Below are 20,910 nucleotides of genomic sequence, written 5' to 3' on the forward strand. Positions count from 1 at the left end.
GGAGCGGCTGTGCGAGCAGAGGCAGGCCATAATGCATTTGTGGGAGGATACACGGCCAGGCACTTTGAGAGCAGACATGGAGTTGACAGGTGTGCAGTGGTCGAAGCTGAAAGACCTCTGTAAAGTCCTTCAGTGTTTTGAGGAATGCACACGGCTGGTAAGCGCAGACGACGCCATCCTAAGCATGAGCATCCCACTTATGCGTCTGCTCATGCAAACTTTGACGCACCTTAAGGAGCAGGCGTCTGCAGCCAATGTTGATGAGGAGGAAGAGGAGGAGGGAATCCTTGATGACATTCAGCCATTTTCTGCTCAGGGACCTCTCCTGGACGAGGTGGAGGAAGAAGAGGAGGAGGAGGATGATGATGGGGATGATTACTTAGGGGAGGAGGATGCATCTCGTGGGGCAAGTGAAAATGTTGGCGTGGCAAGGTCTGGTACAGGGTTTGTGCGTGACTGGAGGGATGTGGATTTGCCAGAAAGTGCTCCTCCACCCAGCACTCGCAGTGGATCATTGACACCGGGAACATTGTCCCACATGTCAGATTATGCCTTGCAGATCCTAAAAAGGGACCCCCGCATTGCCAAAATGATGAACGATGACGACTACTGGTTGGCCAGCATCCTGGATCCACGCTATAAAGGCAAATTACAAAACATCATGCCACAGGAGAACCTTGACCTAATATTGGCTAATAAACAAGCAACTCTGGTAAATCGGTTGCTTGAGGCATTCCCAGCACACAGCAGCGGTGATGGTTCTCACACGAGCCGTACGGGCCGGGGGCAGCTTGGCAGAGGTGTTCGTGGTGCACACAGCAGAAGTGGCGTTGGAGACAGGGGTTTCATGACAATGTTGTGGACTGATTTTTCAAATACCACTCACACAACTGGTAATACTGCATCGATGGAAAGTGACAGGAGACAGCAGTTGTCAACTATGGTTACAAACTACTTTTCCTCCCATATCGATGTTCTCCCACACAGGTCATTCCCCTTTGACTATTGGGCCGCTAAACTGGACACCTAGCCTGAATTGGCCCAATATGCCTTACAGGAGCTCGCTTGCCCAGCTGCAAGTGTGCTATCGGAAAGAGTCTTCAGTGCAGCTGGATCAATCCTGACAGAAAAAAGGACCCGTCTGTCAACCCAAAATGTGGATGATCTAACCTTCATTAAAATGAACCATGCATGGGTTTCCAAGGATTTTGTCCCACCTTCCCCTGATGACACATAGGGTGACAGAAAAATGGCTTGCTTTGGTCCACCTCTTCCTGGGACTTCACCTATTTCGCCTTTTGCATCAGCTGAATGTCCAACATCAACATATGCCACTTTCTAAAACTCCCTAACTGTGCTGCCTCCCCCCCCATGGCCGGGGTCACCACCTAGCGCACGACACCGTGCGAGTGCCGTTGCCCTGGACAGGTGGGTAGGCCGACTCTTGGGCGCGGGCACTGGCACAGGGTCCCTCATAGTGCAATCAAGTGTCTCTGATGGTGGTGGTGCTCACCCGCCATCAGACACACCGCTGTACTATGTGGGGCCCAGTGCCAGTACCGACGCCCACGAGTGGGCCCCCCTTGCTTGGGCAGGGCCCCAGCATTTGCAATCTTTACCTCTCCCTGCTCCTCCGCTGTGTAATCTGGGCCGTCAAATCCATACTGTACCTGACACCGTCTGAGCCTGCCTCCTGCTGTATAGACATATATTTTGAATGTGTACGCTATCCATACATGTTATCCGGGGATAAGGTACCCTTTCTAACCTTTGTGCAATCACGTGCAATCCATACTGGGCCTAACACCGTCTGAGCCTGCCTCATGCTGTATAGACATATATTTTGAATGTGTAGCTATGCATACATGTTATCCGGGGATACGGTACCCTTTCTAACCTTTGTGCAATCACGTGCAATCCATACTGGGCCTAACACCGTCTGAGCCTGCCTCCTGATGTATAGACATATATTTTGAATGTGTACACTATGCTATCCATACATGTTATCTGGGGATACGGTACCCTTCCTAACCTTTGTGCAATCACGTGCAACCCATACTGGGCCTAACACCGTCTGAGCCTGCCTCCTGATGTATAGACATATATTTTGAATGTGTACGCTATCCATACATGTTATCCGGGGATACGGTACCCTTTCTAACCTTTGTGCAATCACGTGCAATCCATACTGGGCCTAACACCATCTGAGCCTGCCTCCTGATGTATAGACATATATTTTGAATGTGTACGCTATCCATACATGTTATCTGGGGATACGGTACCCTTTCTAACCTTTGTGCAATCACGTGCAATCCATACTGGGCCTAACACCGTCTGAGCCTGCCTCCTGATGTATAGACATATATTTTGAATGTGTACGCTATCCATACATGTTATCTGGGGATACGGTACCCTTTCTAACCTTTGTGCAATCACGTGCAATCCATACTGGGCCTATCACCATCTGAGCCAGCCTCCTGATGTATAGACATATATTTTGAATGTGTACGCTATCCATACATGTTATCTGGGGATATGGTACCCTTTCTAACCTTTGTGCAATCACGTGCAATCCATACTGGGCCTAACACCGTCTGAGCCTGCCTCCTGATGTATAGACATATATTTTGAATGTGTACACTATGCTATCCATACATGTTATCTGGGGATACGGTACCCTTTCTAACCTTTGTGCAATGACGTGCAATCCATACTGGGCCTAACACCGTCTGAGCCTGCCTCCTGATGTATAGACATATATTTTGAATGTGTACGCTATCCATACATGTTATCTGGGGATACGGTACCCTTTCTCACCTTTGTGCAATCACGTGTAATCCATACTGGGCATGAGAACGGCTGGCGAGCTGTTAAGCAAGCTACAGCACCTGTGGTTTGCACACGTAAGTTTTTCATTTTTTCAGGAATGACGGTTAGGCCTAATTCTGGAACTGCGGTTGACCTGCACTTACTGGGAAATCATCGTTCGCGGGTAATAATTGTAATCACAGATCCCCATCACTAACGTTGTTCAGCGGGTTATCTGCACCTGTAAGCGACAAACGCTGGCCTTTTCAGTGTAGCGCACATGCAGCCACGGACATGTAAGGGCATGACACACCAGTTATTGGCCAATCTCATGTGCCAGAGCCTCACGTGTCCCTCTAGTAAGCCGGACTCGGACCGCGGGGCATGACGGAGTCTCGTTCGTTAACGGAATTAAGCTTGCAATGTGTGCATCTGTTCTGTAGCTGGCATGGTTGAGGTTGCCCGTGTTGAGTCAAATTACGCAGTAGGCTCCACTCCTGGTGGTGCCCTTCTGGACATTCCTTTAAGGTTCAGCTTTGCAACCATACTGCCCACGTAAAACAAACACTTTGCCTTCATGAACGCTGTTTGGAGGGTCATGACTCGTGGGAATAACGCCGCCCAATCAGTTAACCTGCTAGAGAGATCCTTCGTTGCTCCCAAGCATGACATCACACTCCCTAGAAGGAAGGTAATGCCACTGTGGCGACCGTACTCCTGGGGGCGACACAAGTGCACTGATGCCCAGCCACTGCTCGATGAATCTGCTGGTACATTGACCCAGACCACTACATTCCCCTCGCACGCTACACGGCCTGAATCTGACCCTGATGAAACTCAGGTTACCCTTCCCATATACAGTTCCATCTTACACGGTGACAAAGAGGAAGCTGCAGATGAAAGTGCAGGTTCGGCCCACCCGCCATCAGACACACCACCGTACTATCAGGGGCCCTGTGCCAGTGCCGTCGCCAACGAGTGGGCCCCCCCTGCTTGCAAGGTTGAAATACTGTGCAGTGAGATGGAAGATGGGGACGAGGAGGAGTCCAGACTAGTACAGGGATTCCCTAGCGAGGAGACTTATTTGATTGTTTTCAATGTTGGGACAGCAATTTTTGGGGAGCACTATACTCTGGAGAATGATAGATGGGGCCCACCATACACTGGAACATTCCAAAGGTGGACATCAGACACTGGAGCAGCATTTACAGGGCCCATTATACACTAGAGCATTAGAAATGGGGCCCATTATGTTTGGAGCATTATTTGGGCCCATAAGACAGTAGAGCTTCATCCATGGGGACCAACATATACTGTAGCATTATGTGGAGCTCATCATATACTGTTTCAAACATTATATGGGACCAATGATTCTGTATGAAGAAATAGATGGGCCTCGTCATGAGATGTAAAAAGTGAAGTATTTTTCATTGTACTATACCGCTATTTCTCTGCCGTATCGGAGCATGATGAGTTGTGGTATGTGTTAAAGGGGCGCTCTTTCGCCCAGGGCACATGAAAACCTGGAGCCAGCCCTACCCCCCCACAACTTTAGCCAAATAACCCCCATTTTTCAGTGCGTAACTTGTATTATGAAGTTAATTAAGGTTGACAAGCTTAATTAAGAAGAATTGATGCTTTTGGCATTCAAATGGGCACTGTAGGTGTGTTTCCTGTCCTCCTCTCACTGCCGACTTTTATTCCTAAATTGACTTACATTGGGTTTCGTGTTTCGGGACGACCCCGACTTTTCCCTATAATTGGACGATCTTGCTCGACCCGGCTTTTGGAAAAGTCGGGTTTCACGAAACGAAACGCGACCCTAAATAACCAAAAGTCGCTCAACTCTACTTATGGTTAGTAGGGTTAGGGGTTAGGGTTATGGTTAGTAGGGTTAGGGGTTAGGGTTAGTAGGGTTAGGGGTTAGGATTAGTAGGGTTATGGTTAGGGGTTAGGATTTAGGTTTAGGGTTAGTAGGGTTAGGGTAAGGGTTAGGGGTTAGGGTTAGTTAGGGTTAGGGTTAGTGGTAAGGGTTAAGAGTAGAGTTGAGCGACTTTTGGTTTTTTAGGGTCGCGTTTCGTTTCGTGAAACCCGACTTTTCCAAAAGTCGGGTCGAGCAAGATCGTCCGATTATAGGGAAAAGTCGGGGTCGTCCCGAAACACGAAACCCAATGTAAGTCAATGGGGAATAAAAGTCGGCAGTGAGAGGAGGACAGGAAACACACCTACAGTGCCCATTTGAATGCCAAAAGCATCAATTCTTCTTACTTAAGCTTGTCAACCTTAATTAACTTCATAATACAAGTTACGCACTGAAAAATGGGGGTTATTTGGCTAAATTTGTGGGGGGGGAGGGCTGGCTGCAGGTTTTCATGTGCCCTGGGCGAAAGAGCACCCCTTTAACACATACCACAACTCATCATGCTCCGATACGGCAGAGAAATAGCGGTATAGTACAATGAAAAATACCTCACTTTTTACATCTCATGACGAGGCCCATCTATTTCTCCATACAAAACCATTGGTCCCATATAATGTTTGAAACAGTATATGATGAGCTCCACATAATGCTACAGTATATGTTGGTCCCCATGGATGAAGCTCCACTGTCTTATGGGCCCAAATAATGCTCCAAACATAATGGGCCCCATTTCTAATGCTCTAGTGTATAATGGGCCCTGTAAATGCTGCTCCAGTGTCTGATGTCCACCTTTGGAATGTTCCAGTGTATGGTGGGCCCCATCTATCATTCTCCAGAGTATAGTGCTCCCCAAAAATTGCTGTCCCAACATAGAAAACAATCAAATAAGTCTCCTCGCTAGGGAATCCCTGTACTTGTCTGGACAGGTGCTATAGCTTGCTTAACAGTTCGCCAGCCGTTCTCACGCCCAGTATGGATTGCACGTGATTGCACAAAGGTTAGAAGGGGTACCGTATCCCCGGATAACATGTATGGATAGCGTACACATTCAAAATATATGTCTATACAACATGAGGCAGGCTCAGACGGTGTTAGGCACAGTATGGATTGCACGTCATTGCACAAAGGTTAGAAAGGGTACCGTATCCCCGGATAACATGTATGGATAGCGTACACATTCAAAATATATGTCTATACAGCATGAGGCAGGCTCAGACGGTGTTAGGCCCAGTATGGATTGCACGTCATTGCACAAAGGTTAGAAGGGGTACCGTATCCCCGGATAACATGTATGGATAGCGTACACATTCAAAATATATGTCTATACAGCATGAGGCAGGCTCAGACGGTGTTAGGCCCAGTATGGATTGCACGTCATTGCACAAAGGTTAGAAGGGGTACCGTATCCCCGGATAACATGTATGGATAGCGTACACATTCAAAATATATGTCTATACAGCATGAGGCAGGCTCAGACGGTGTTAGGCCCAGTATGGATTGCACGTGATTGCACAAAGGTTAGAAAGGGTACCGTATCCCCGGATAACATGTATGGATAGCGTACACATTCAAAATATATGTCTATACAGCATGAGGCAGGCTCAGACGGTGTTAGGCCCAGTATGGATTGCACGTCATTGCACAAAGGTTAGAAGGGGTACCGTATCCCCGGATAACATGTATGGATAGCGTACACATTCAAAATATATGTCTATACAGCATGAGGCAGGCTCAGACGGTGTTAGGCCCAGTATGGATTGCACGTCATTGCACAAAGGTTAGAAGGGGTACCGTATCCCCGGATAACATGTATGGATAGCGTACACATTCAAAATATATGTCTATACAGCATGAGGCAGGCTCAGACGGTGTTAGGCCCAGTATGGATTGCACGTCATTGCACAAAGGTTAGAAAGGGTACCGTATACCCGGATAACATGTATGGATAGCGTACACATTCAAAATATATGTCTATACAGCATGAGGCAGGCTCAGATGGTGTTAGGCCCAGTATGGATTGTACGTCATTGCACAAAGGTTAGAAGGGGTACCGTATCCCCGGATAACATGTATGGATAGCGTACACATTCAAAATATATGTCTATACAGCATGAGGCAGGCTCAGACGGTGTTAGGCCCAGTATGGATTGTACGTCATTGCACAAAGGTTAGAAGGAGTACCGTATCCCCGGATAACATGTATGGATAGCGTACACATTCAAAATATATGTCTATACAGCATGAGGCAGGCTCAGACGGTGTTAGGCCCAGTATGGATTGCACGTCATTGCACAAAGGTTAGAAAGGGTACCGTATCCCCGGATAACATGTATGGATAGCGTACACATTCAAAATATATGTCTATACAGCATGAGGCAGGCTCAGACGGTGTTAGGCCCAGTATGGATTGCACGTCATTGCACAAAGGTTAGAAGGGGTACCGTATCCCCGGATAACATGTATGGATAGCGTACACATTCAAAATATATGTCTATACAGCATGAGGCAGGCTCAGACGGTGTTAGGCCCAGTATGGATTGCACGTCATTGCACAAAGGTTAGAAGGGGTACCGTATCCCCGGATAACATGTATGGATAGCGTAGACATTCAAAATATATGTCTATACAGCATGAGGCAGGCTCAGACGGTGTTAGGCCCAGTATGGATTGCACGTGATTGCACAAAGGTTAGAAAGGGTACCGTATCCCTGGATAACATGTATGGATAGCGTACACATTCAAAATATATGTCTATACAGCATGAGGCAGGCTCAGACGGTGTTAGGCCCAGTATGGATTGCACGTCATTGCACAAAGGTTAGAAAGGGTACCGTATCCCCGGATAACATGTATGGATAGCGTACACATTCAAAATATATGTCTATACAGCATGAGGCAGGCTCAGACGGTGTTAGGCCCAGTATGGATTGCACGTCATTGCACAAAGGTTAGAAGGGGTACCGTATCCCCGGATAACATGTATGGATAGCGTACACATTCAAAATATATGTCTATACAGCATGAGGCAGGCTCAGACGGTGTTAGGCCCAGTATGGATTGCACGTCATTGCACAAAGGTTAGAAGGGGTACCGTATCCCCGGATAACATGTATGGATAGCGTACACATTCAAAATATATGTCTATACAGCATGAGGCAGGCTCAGACGGTGTTAGGCCCAGTATGGATTGCACGTGATTGCACAAAGGTTAGAAAGGGTACCGTATCCCTGGATAACATGTATGGATAGCGTACACATTCAAAATATATGTCTCAGGAGGCAGGCTCAGACGGTGTCAGGCACAGTATGGATTTGACGGCCCAGATTACACAGCGGAGGAGCAGGGAGAGGTAAAGATTGCAAATGCTGGGGCCCTGGCCAAGCAAGGGGGGCCCACTCGTGGGCGTCGGTACTGGCACTGGGCCCCTCATAGTACAGCGGTGTGTCTGACGGCGGGTGTGCACCACCACCGTCAGAGACACTTGATTGCACTATGAGGGACCCTGTGCCAGTGCCCGCGCCCAAGAGTCGGCCTACCCACCTGTCCAGGGCAACGGCACTCGCACGGTGTCGTGCGCTAGGTGGTGACCCCGGCCATGGGGGGGGAGGCAGCATAGTTAGGGAGTTTTAGAAAGTGGCATATGTTGATGTTGGACATTCAACTGATGCAAAAGGCGAAATAGGTGAAGTACCAGGAAGAGGTGGACCAAAGCAAGCCATTTTTCTGTCACCCTATGTGTCATCAGGGGAAGGTGGGACAAAATCCTTGGAAACCCATGCGTGGTTCATTTTAATGAAGATTAGATCATCCACATTTTGGGTTGACAGACGGGTCCTTTTTTCTGTCAGGATTGATCCAGCTGCACTGAAGACTCTTTCCGATAGCACACTTGCAGCTGGGCAAGCGAGCTCCTGTAAGGCATATTGGGCCAATTCAGGCCAGGTGTCCAGTTTAGTGGCCCAATAGTCAAAGGGGAATGACCTGTGTGGGAGAACATCGATATGGGAGGAAAAGTAGTTTGTAACCATAGTTGACAACTGCTGTCTCCTGTCACTTTCCATCGATGCAGTATTACCAGTTGTGTGAGCGGTATTTGAAAAATCAGTCCACAACATTGTCATGAAACCGCTGTCTCCAACGCCACTTCTGCTGTGTGCACCACGAACACCTCTGCCAAGCTGCCCCCGGCCCGTACGGCTCGTGTGAGAACCATCACCGCTGCTGTGTGCTGGGAATGCCTCAAGCAACCGATTTACCAGAGTTGCTTGTTTATTAGCCAATATTAGGTCAAGGTTCTCCTGTGGCATGATGTTTTGTAATTTGCCTTTATAGCGTGGATCCAGGATGCTGCTCAACCAGTAGTCGTCATCGTTCATCATTTTGGCAATGCGGGGGTCCCTTTTTAGGATCCGCAAGGCATAATCTGACATGTGGGCCAATGTTCCCGGTGTCAATGATGCACTGCGAGTGCTGGGTGGAGGAGCACTTTCTGGCAAATCCACATCCCTCCAGTCACGCACAAACCCTGTACCAGACCTTGCCACGCCAACATTTTCACTTGCCCCACGAGATGCATCCTCCTCCCCTAAGTAATCATCCCCATCATCCTCCTCCTCCTCCTCCTCTTCTTCCTCCACCTCGTCCAGGAGCGGTCCCTGAGCAGACAATGGCTGAATGTCATCAAGGATTCCCTCCTCCTCTTCCTCCTCATCAACATTGGCTGCAGACGCCTGCTCCTTAAGGTGCGTCAAAGTTTGCATGAGCAGACGCATAAGTGGGATGCTCATGCTTAGGATGGCGTCGTCTGCGCTTACCAGCCGTGTGCATTCCTCAAAACACTGAAGGACTTTACAAAGGTCTTTCAGCTTCGACCACTGCACGCCTGTCAACTCCATGTCTGCTCTCAAAGTGCCTGGCCGTGTATCCTCCCACAAATGCATTATGGCCTGCCTCTGCTCGCACAGCCGCTCCACCATGTGCAGGGTGGAGTTCCACCTTGTTGCAATGTCGATAATGAGGCGGTGGTTGGGAAGGTGGAGCAATCGCTGCAGCTTCTGCATACGAACGGAGTGTACAGGCGACCGGCGGATGTGCGCGCACAGTCTTCGCACCTTCTGGAGCAGGGCTGTTAACTCCGGATAATTTTTGAGGAAGCACTGCACCACCAGGTTCAAGGTGTGAGCCAAGCAAGGTATGTGGCTGAGTTTTGAAAGGGCTATGGCTGCCACAAAATTACGGCCGTTATCACTAGCTACCTTGCCTGCCTCAAGATGTACACTGCCCAGCCATGACTCAGTTTGTCGCTTCAAGTACTCGGCCAGCACCTCGGCGGTGTGTCTGTCGCCCAAACACATCATCTGCAACACAGTCTGCTGACGCTTTCCACTAGCTGCTCGATAGGGGGACACATCGTGTGCAACAGTGGCAGCTGCAGATGGAGTGCTCGTACGACTGCGCTCTGTGGACGAGCTGTCGCTTCTGGAGGAGGAGGAGGAGGAGGAGGGTCGAACGCCTACAGCCAACTATTTCCTATACCGTGGGCTAGGCAGCACTGTCCCACCACCGCTGTCCCCTGTGGACCCTGCATCCACCACATTAACCCAGTGCGCAGTGATGGACACGTAACGGCCCTGGCCATGCCGACTGGACCATGCATCAGTTGTGAGGTGCACCTTTCTGCTCACTGACTGCTTGAGTGCATGGACAATGCGGTCTTTCACATGATGGTGGAGGGCTGGGATGGCTTTGCGAGAGAAGAAGTGGCGACTGGGTAGGTCATAGCGTGGTACTGCATAGGCCATGAGTTCGCGGAAAGCTGTGCTTTCCACCAACCGAAAGGGCATCATCTCAAACGAAATTAGTTTGGCAATGTGGGCGTTCAAACCCAGTGTACGCGGATGAGAGACTGAGTACTTTCTTGACCTACTCATAGTGTCTGGGAGGGTGAGCTGGACTTGAGAGCTGCATATGGTGGAAGTAGCGGTGGACAGGGCGGACTGAGAGAGGGTTGATGATGGTGATGGAGTTGGTGTTCTTTCTGATGGCCTAGAATCAGTCTTTCATTGATATAACAGTGGGATTCCCTGACTGCTGTGGCCTTGCAACGACACCTCAACATTTGCTGCTGTGCTAACCGGTGGGCTTACAGTGGGGGAAACAATGTAGCGTTGCTGACTACCTTCGTTGTGATCAGTTGCACATGTGGCACTTGAGGTTTGGTGTTGTGTCCACGCTTGCAAGTGCATGCTATTTAAATGTCTAAGCATACAACTGGTATTCAAATTTTTCAGATTTTTCCCTCGGCTAAAGGTCTTTGCGCATTTCTTACAGATAACCTTGGCCTGATCATGAGGATTTTGTTCAAAAAACTGCCACACTGCACTCTTCCTACTTTGGCAGACATTTTGCGGCCTAGCACGCTGTGATCTTTTGACCCTCTGGACAAGCTGTCCAGCAACTCTTTTGATGTTTGGAACCTGTCTTTGGAGTGCTCCGGGCCTGCCAGATAACAGCTGTTGCGATGTCGATGTCTGCTGTGGATGCTCCTCATCTGAGCTATTGGAAGCAGCACCCTCTTCCCCCAATGGATGCCAATCTGGGTCAACAACTGGGTCATCCATCACCTCCTCTTCTATGTCATGTGCACCTTTCTCTGTGTCACCGTGTATGGTGGTATAGTGTGCGGGAAGGGGCACCTGAGTCTCATCAGGGTCAAAATCTGGCTCTGTACACTGCGAGGACAATGTAGTGCTCTAAGTAAATGTACCAGCAGAATCATCCATCAGCGGCTGTGCATCAGTGCACTCCATGTCAGATTCATCTTGGCCTGGGTAATTCACCATTTGACTTGATAATCCAGGCATGGTATGTGAAAACAGCTCCATGGAGTAATCAGTAGTATGGCCTGCGTCATCCTTCAATCTTGGTTGGGGTGAAGGACACAAGGAAAGGTGTGGTTCATGAACATGAGCCTCCAATGACGACCCAGTGCTTTTACTTTTTACAACTGAAATAGAGGAGGCGATAGAGCTGGAGGCTGAGTCAGCAATGTAAGACAAAACTTTTTCCTGATGCTCTGCCTTTAAAAGCGGTTTGCCAACTCCTAGAAAACTAAGCGTTCGAGTCCTCATGTAGCCAGACGATGACGCAGGGTCAGCACCTCCTGCATTCGGTCCTATTTTGCTCTTGCCACTACCATCAGATCCACCACCAACACCATCATTACCAGCTGCCAACCCCCGCCCAATTCCACGGCCTCTTCCACCAGCCTTCCTCATTTTTGGTAGAAATGTAGACAAAATCCAACAAACTATATAGTAATGTAAAACAAGGTAAAAGGTGTCTATAGGACAGGGGAGTTTTAGAATTTCTGCACACACTTGTGGACAGTGGACACTTGTGGATTGTGTGCGGCCCACTGATATCTGAGCGCTATGTGACACGCTCGATGGCACAGCTGCCTGTGACCAAAGTGACGAGAGGATAATGGAGATTTTTAATCTCTGCGTACACTTGTGGACAGTGGACACTTGTGGATTGTGTGCGGCCCACTGATATCTGAGCGCTATGTGACACGCTCGATGGCACAGCTGCCTGTGACCAAAGTGACAAGAGGATAATGGAGATTTTGAATCTCTGCGTACACTTTTGGACACTGGACACTTGTGGATTGTGTGCGGCCCACTGATATCTGAGCGCTATGTGACACGCTCGATGGCACAGCTGCCTGTGACCAAAGTGACGAGAGGATAATTGAGATTTTGAATCTCTGCGTACACTTTTGCACACTGGACACTTGTGGATTGTGTGCGGCCCACTGATATCTGAGCGCTATGTGACACGCTCGATGACACAGCTGCCTGTGACCAAAGTGACGAGAGGATAATGGAGATTTTGAATCTCTGCGTACACTTGTGGACAGTGGACACTTGTGGATTGTGTGCGGCCCACTGATATCTGAGCGCTAGGTGACACGCTCGATGGCACAGCTGCCTGTGACCAAAGTGACGAGAGGATAATGGAGATTTTTAATCTCTGCGTACACTTGTGGACAGTGGACACTTGTGGATTGTGTGCGGCCCACTGATATCTGAGCGCTATGTGACACGCTCGATGGCACAGCTGCCTGTGACCAAAGTGACGAGAGGATAATGGAGATTTTGAATCTCTGAGTACACTTTTGGACACTGGACAATTGTGGATTGTGTGCGGCCCACTGATATCTGAGTGCTATGTAACACGCTCGATGGCACAGCTGCCTGTGACCAAAGTGACGAGAGGATAATGGAGATTTTGAATCTCTGCGTACACTTTTGGACACTGGACACTTGTGGATTGTGTGCGGCCCACTGAAATCTGAGCGCTATGTGACACGCTCGATGGCACAGCTGCCTGTGACCAAAGTGACGAGAGGATAATGGAGATTTTGAATCTCTGCGTACACTTGTGGACAGTGGACACTTGTGGATTGTGTGCGGCCCACTGATATCTGAGCGCTATGTGACACGCTCGATGGCACAGCTGCCTGTGACCAAAGTGACGAGAGGATAATGGAGATTTTGAATCTCTGCGTACACTTTTGGACACTGGACACTTGTGGATTGTGTGCGGCCCACTGAAATCTGAGCGCTATGTGACACGCTCGATGGCACAGCTGCCTGTGACCAAAGTGACGAGAGGATAATGGAGATTTTGAATCTCTGCGTACACTTTTGGACACTGGACACTTGTGGATTGTGTGCGGCCCACTGATATCTGAGCGCTATGTGACACGCTCGATGGCACAGCTGCCTGTGACCAAAGTGACGAGAGGATAATGGAGATTTTGAATCTCTGCGTACACTTTTGGACACTGGACACTTGTGGATTGTGTGCGGCCCACTGATATCTGAGCGCTATGTGACACGCTCGATGGCACAGCTGCCTGTGACCAAAGTGACGAGAGGATAATGGAGATTTTGAATCTCTGCGTACACTTGTGGACAGTGGACACTTGTAGATTGTGTGCGGCCCACTGATATCTGAACGCTATGTGACACGCTCGATGGCACAGCTGTCTGTGACCAAAGTGACGAGAGGATAATGGAGATTTTGAATCTGCGTACACTTGTGGACAGTGGACACTTGTGGATTGTGTGTGGCCCACTGATATCTGAGCGCTATGTGACACGCTCGATGTCACAGCTGCCTGTGACCAAAGTGACGAGAGAATAATGGAGATTTTGAATCTCTGCGTACACTTTTGGACACTGGACACTTGTGGATTGTGTGCGGCCCACTGATATCTGAGCGCTATGTGACACGCTCGATGGCACAGCTGCCTGTGACCAAAGTGACGAGAGGATAATGGAGATTTTGAATCTCTGCGTACACTTGTGGACAGTGGACACTTGTGGATTGTGTGCGGCCCACTGATATCTGAGCGCTATGTGACACGCTCGATGGCACAGCTGCCTGTGACCAAAGTGACGAGAGGATAATGGAGATTTTGAATCTCTGCGCACACTTTTGGACACTGGACACTTGTGGATTGTGTGCGGCCCACTGATATCTGAGCGCTATGTGACACGCTCGATGGCACAGCTGCCTGTGACCAAAGTGACAAGAGGATAATGGAGATTTTGAATCTCTGCGTACACTTGTGGACAGTGGACACTTGTGGATTGTGTGCGGCCCACTGATATCTGAGCACTATGTGACACGCTCGATGGCACAGCTGCCTGTGACCAAAGTGACGAGAGGATAATGGAGATTTTGAATCTCTGCGTACACTTTTGGACACTGGACACTTGTGGATTGTGTGCGGCCCACTGATATCTGAGCGCTATGTGACACGCTCGATGGCACAGCTGCCTGTGACCAAAGTGACGAGAGGATAATGGAGATTTTGAATCTCTGCGTACACTTGTGGACAGTGGACACTTGTGGATTGTGTGCGGCCCACTGATATCTGAGCGCTATGTGACACGCTCGATGGCACAGCTGCCTGTGACCAAAGTGACGAGAGGATAATGGAGATTTTGAATCTCTGCGTACACTTGTGGACAGTGGACACTTGTGGATTGTGTGTGGCCCACTGATATCTGAGCGCTAGGCGACACGCTCGATGGCACAGCTGCCTGTGACCAAAGTGACGAGAGGATAATGGAGATTTTGAATCTCTGCGTACACTTTTGGACACTGGACACTTGTGGATTGTGTGCGGCCCACTGATATCTGAGCGCTATGTGACACGCTCGATGGCACAGCTGCCTGTGACCAAAGTGACGAGAGGATAATGGAGATTTTGAATCTCTGCGTACACTTGTGGACAGTGGACACTTGTGGATTGTGTGCGGCCCACTGATATCTGAGCGCTATGTGACACGCTCGATGGCACAGCTGCCTGTGACCAAAGTGACGAGAGGATAATGGAGATTTTGAATCTCTGCGTACACTTTTGGACACTGGACACTTGTGGATTGTGTGCGGCCCACTGATATCTGAGCGCTATGTGACACGCTCGATGGCACAGCTGCCTGTGACCAAAGTGACGAGAGGATAATGGAGATTTTGAATCTCTGCGTACACTTTTGGACACTGGACACTTGTGGATTGTGTGCGGCCCACTGATATCTGAGCGCTATGTGACACGCTCGATGGCACAGCTGCCTGTGACCAAAGTGACGAGAGGATAATGGAGATTTTGAATCTCTGCGTACACTTTTGGACACTGGACACTTGTGGATTGTGTGCGGCCCACTGATATCTGAGCGCTATGTGACACGCTCGATGGCACAGCTGCCTGTGACCAAAGTGACGAGAGGATAATGGAGATTTTGAATCTCTGCGTACACTTGTGGACAGTGGACACTTGTGGATTGTGTGCGGCCCACTGATATCTGAACGCTATGTGACACGCTCGATGGCACAGCTGCCTGTGACCAAAGTGACGAGAGGATAATGGAGATTTTGAATCTCTGCGTACACTTGTGGACAGTGGACACTTGTGGATTGTGTGTGGCCCACTGATATCTGAGCGCTATGTGACACGCTCGATGTCACAGCTGCCTGTGACCAAAGTGACGAGAGAATAATGGAGATTTTGAATCTCTGCGTACACTTTTGGACACTGGACACTTGTGGATTGTGTGCGGCCCACTGATATCTGAGCGCTATGTGACACGCTCGATGGCACAGCTGCCTGTGACCAAAGTGACGAGAGGATAATGGAGATTTTGAATCTCTGCGTACACTTGTGGACAGTGGACACTTGTGGATTGTGTGCGGCCCACTGATATCTGAGCGCTATGTGACACGCTCGATGGCACAGCTGCCTGTGACCAAAGTGACGAGAGGATAATGGAGATTTTGAATCTCTGCGCACACTTTTGGACACTGGACACTTGTGGATTGTGTGCGGCCCACTGATATCTGAGCGCTATGTGACACGCTCGATGGCACAGCTGCCTGTGACCAAAGTGACAAGAGGATAATGGAGATTTTGAATCTCTGCGTACACTTGTGGACAGTGGACACTTGTGGATTGTGTGCGGCCCTCTGATATCTGAGCACTATGTGACACGCTCGATGGCACAGCTGCCTGTGACCAAAGTGACGAGAGGATAATGGAGATTTTGAATCTCTGCGTACACTTTTGGACACTGGACACTTGTGGATTGTGTGCGGCCCACTGATATCTGAGCGCTATGTGACACGCTCGATGGCACAGCTGCCTGTGACCAAAGTGACGAGAGGATAATGGAGATTTTGAATCTCTGCGTACACTTGTGGACAGTGGACACTTGTGGATTGTGTGCGGCCCACTGATATCTGAGCGCTATGTGACACGCTCGATGGCACAGCTGCCTGTGACCAAAGTGACGAGAGGATAATGGAGATTTTGAATCTCTGCGTACACTTGTGGACAGTGGACACTTGTGGATTGTGTGTGGCCCACTGATATCTGAGCGCTAGGTGACACGCTCGATGTCACAGCTGCCTGTGACCAAAGTGACGAGAGGATAATGGAGATTTTGAATCTCTGCGTACACTTTTGGACACTGGACACTTGTGGATTGTGTGCGGCCCACTGATATCTGAGCGCTATGTGACACGCTCGATGGCACAGCTGCCTGTGACCAAAGTGACGAGAGGATAATGGAGATTTTGAATCTCTGCGTACACTTGTGGACAGTGGACACTTGTGGATTGTGTGCGGCCCACTGATATCTGAGCGCTATGTGACACGCTCGATGGCACAGCTGCCTGTGACCAAAGTGACGAGAGGATAATGGAGATTTTGAATCTCTGCGTACACTTTTGGACACTGGACACTTGTGGATTGTGTGCGGCCCACTGATATCTGAGCGCTATGTGACACGCTCGATGGCACAGCTGCCTGTGACCAAATTGACAAGAGGATAATGGAGATTTTGAATCTCTGCGTACACTTTTGGACACTGGACACTTGTGGATTGTGTGCGGCCCACTGATATCTGAGCGCTATGTGACACGCTCGATGGCACAGCTGCCTGTGACCAAAGTGACAAGAGGATAATGGAGATTTTGAATCTCTGCGTACACTTTTGGACACTGGACACTTGTGGATTGTGTGCGGCCCACTGATATCTGAGCGCTATGTGACACGCTCGATGGCACAGCTGCCTGTGACCAAAGTGACGAGAGGATAAGGGAGATTGGATTGCTTTTAAAAAAGCAGTTTGCGGAGCAGTGGGTAAACAGCAATGCCAGCGTGTCAGGAAGCCGTAAAAGGCAGCCCAACAACCAACACCACTGATACACCACAATATAGCCTCCCCTTGCACTGCACACACAGTGACTTGTGTGTTGTGCAGGCCAAATCGCTAGCAGCAGAAGCAGTTTTTTTGTCTTCTTCCCTGCCTAACGCTCTCCCTACAGAATCAGCAGCAACCTCTCCCTATACTAAGATCGGCAGAAGTAAGATGGCGATCGGCGTGCACGCCCTTTTATACCCCCTGTGACGCCCACCAAAGCAAGCCAATCACTTGCATGCCCTTCTGAAAGATGGTGGTGACCCGTGCCTATGTCATCACGTTGCCCACAGTGTCCGTGGATCCTGATTGGCTGAAAAAGAGCGGAAAACAAACTTTTGAAACGCGACTTTGGCGCGTAAGTCGCCGACCTCGTGGCCGACCTCATCCTAGTGTCGGGTTTCGTTTCATGAAACCCGACTTTGCCAAAAGTCGGGGACTTTTGAATTTTTTTGACCCGTTTCGCTCAACTCTAGTTAAGAGTTAAGGGTTAGGGATAGTTAGGGTTAGTGATTTTACATTATTAAATTGAAACTGCCGGTGGTGGTGTCAATATGCCCTTTGACTGACATGTGTCCACGTTCAGCTCACCTTGCTTTGCAGGGAGTTTCCAGGAGCACCTCGTGGAGGAACGGATACACTCACTTTAAACCATGCTTAGTCTTCTTCTGCTGATTATATTACTGTTATTCAGTAATTCTGCATATTGATATTCTGCTTTTGGTTCATGTACATCTGCTCCTACTGCTTCCTAAACCTACGTCTATGGTTATTCTGCTATTGGCTGGTCGCAGAATGTCCCAAACCCAGAGGAAATATGCAGAAGTAACAGTAGGCACAGGAATTTGAGAGAACCAGCTGGTGAGTCTGGAACCCGTATTGGCATATTATATCTCAATTTCTGCCACAAATTTGTGCAGACATAACAAAGGCAAATAGGCAAAAAATAGATGAATCAATAAAACCAATCATTTATTAATAAATTTCATAAAATTCCTTTTTACAAGGAAATTTCTAAATAAAGGGAGTACAAATGTAATGATAGATGCTCACAGAATTAAGCTTTATGCAACATAATCACAGAATGTTTTTTTCTTTTCTTTTTTAAATTTTTTTTACATACAAATTATCTCCAAATAGTGTTTATTTCTTAAGCATAAATTCATAAGCTATATTTATATAAACTTCTGTCTAAATATTTTTAGGGAAAGGCCCAATAGTTCTAAAAGCAGAAGAAACACATCTTTGATTAAATAGTGTGAAATACACACTGCTGAAGGTAAATAACAATTGGGTTTAACTCCCTATACTATGTGTATACCATGATAATCAAAGACAAGGCTAACTAATCCTTAATGGAGTCATCACAATGCATAAATGCTCAGATAGTAGCGACTTTTGTTCTCAATGTTTCTCTGATTAATTACAAATACTTATAAACAAAAATGCATAAGCGTATACGCCCCCTATTGAGGAAGCCAGTATGGCGAAACGGCGCTGTCGGGGTAACCAGACACGTGTATGAGAGAGCCGCAGAAGTTTTATACATGTAAGTTGTTGTATAATTGCAAACAGGATTGCATTGTTACATCATGCAGGAATAGCTTATTTCAAATTGAATCAGTATAGCTGGCATATTAAGCAGGACACATGATTAACCTGTAGTTGTCTGCACTAGGCATTGAATATATTCACACTAAGGAGAAATTTTCTTTGCCGCACACACAGTTAGGTTGTTCCTTTGTTACAACAATTAGATACATATTTACACAATCAAGTAAGCTTATGCATTTTTGTTTCTAAGTATTTGTAATTAATCAGAGAAACATTGAGAACAAAAGTCGCTACTATCTGAGCATTTATGCATTGTGATGACTCCATTAAGGATTAGTTAGCCTTGTCTTTGATTATCATGGTATACACATAGTATAGGGAGTTAAACCCAATTGTTATTTACCTTCAGCAGTGTGTATTTCACACTATTTAATCAAAGATGTGTTTCTTCTGCCTTTATAACTATTGGGCCTTTCCCTAAAATATTTAGACAGAAGTTTATATAAATATAGCTTATGAATTTATGCTTAAGAAATAAACACTATTTGGAGATAATTTGTATGTAAAAAAAATTAAATTTAAAAAAGAAAAGAAAAAAACATTCTGTGATTATGTTGCATAAAGCTTAATTCTGTGAGCATCTATCATTACATTTGTACTTCCTTTTTTTAGAAATTTCCTTGTAAAAAAGAATTTTATGAAATTTATTAATAAATGATTGGTTTTATTGATTCATCTATTTTTTGCCTATTTGCCTTTGTTATGTCTGCACAAATTTGTGGCAGAAATTGAGATATAATATGCTGAATTGAGGTGGCTATTAGTTTTGGACTATTTTGTTATGTATAAAACCCGTATTGGCAGCAGAAATCAGCATAAGAGCCAATGGAACTAATGGGCACCAGTTGACGTTACCGGAGTCCGTTAACTAAGCAGGAGGTACCTGTGCCAGAATGCACTACCAAGGACCAGCAGACGTTACTGGAACTCGGATACCACAAAGGAGGGACCTAAGCCATTGACTCTACTGAGAACCAGCTGACATTACTGGAACACAGATAAGCAGCAGAAGGTAAAAGTGCCAGTGGCTGTACTGGGCAACAGCTGACATTACTGTAGCCCGGATACCACAATGTAGTAGTGACATAAGCCAAAAGCACTGCCGAGAAGCCCAAAAAAACCCCCACAAAGACGCAAGTTCAAGAGCAAAAATTTTCATCTGTCTTCTTGTCTTGGGTCTCCTGCATCTGTCTTCCTGTCTTGGGTCTTCTGCATCTGTCTTCCTGTCTTGGGTCTTCTACCGGAGTAATGTCTTCTCGGCAGAAGGTGCAAGAGCCACATTTGCCACCGCAACCCGGACACAGTCTTCTTTACTCCGCAGTTGCAGCAGGGGAGGAGCAGGGCCTACTGGCACTGTCGAGACCAGCCTTGAGCGTCAGGTCCCGGAGTCCACGTAGGGGGATCCTACACTGCCGACTCCACGGATAACTGCAAACAGCCGGAATGATGTACGGCGGGGGCATGGAACACTGCGGCGGACACAACCGTGTAACGGCGAGCGTTGTCGAAACACGGTTTGGAGCAGGAGGTACCCGTGCCCTTGGGCACTCCCGGGAACCAGCTGGCGATGCTGGAACTCTGTTTACCCCTAGGGGGAGGCATCTGTGTCCACACTTCACTGCCAGGAAACAGCCGGCGTGGCTGGATCCCACCTCTTGTGCTTCTGCCTATAGGTGTTTGGCATCTGTCGTCCTTTTTTTCTACTTTGGTCTAACGAGGTACAGCTGGCGGTACTGTTGCCCAGAAACACAGCATGCTGTGAAAGTGGCAGTCACAGAAATGGGCACTAGCTG

This window comes from Dendrobates tinctorius, unplaced genomic scaffold, assembly GCF_039654945.1.
Source record: "Dendrobates tinctorius isolate UK_male_01 unplaced genomic scaffold, ASM3965494v1 ptg000089l, whole genome shotgun sequence".
Lineage (NCBI taxonomy): Eukaryota > Metazoa > Chordata > Amphibia > Anura > Dendrobatidae > Dendrobates > Dendrobates tinctorius.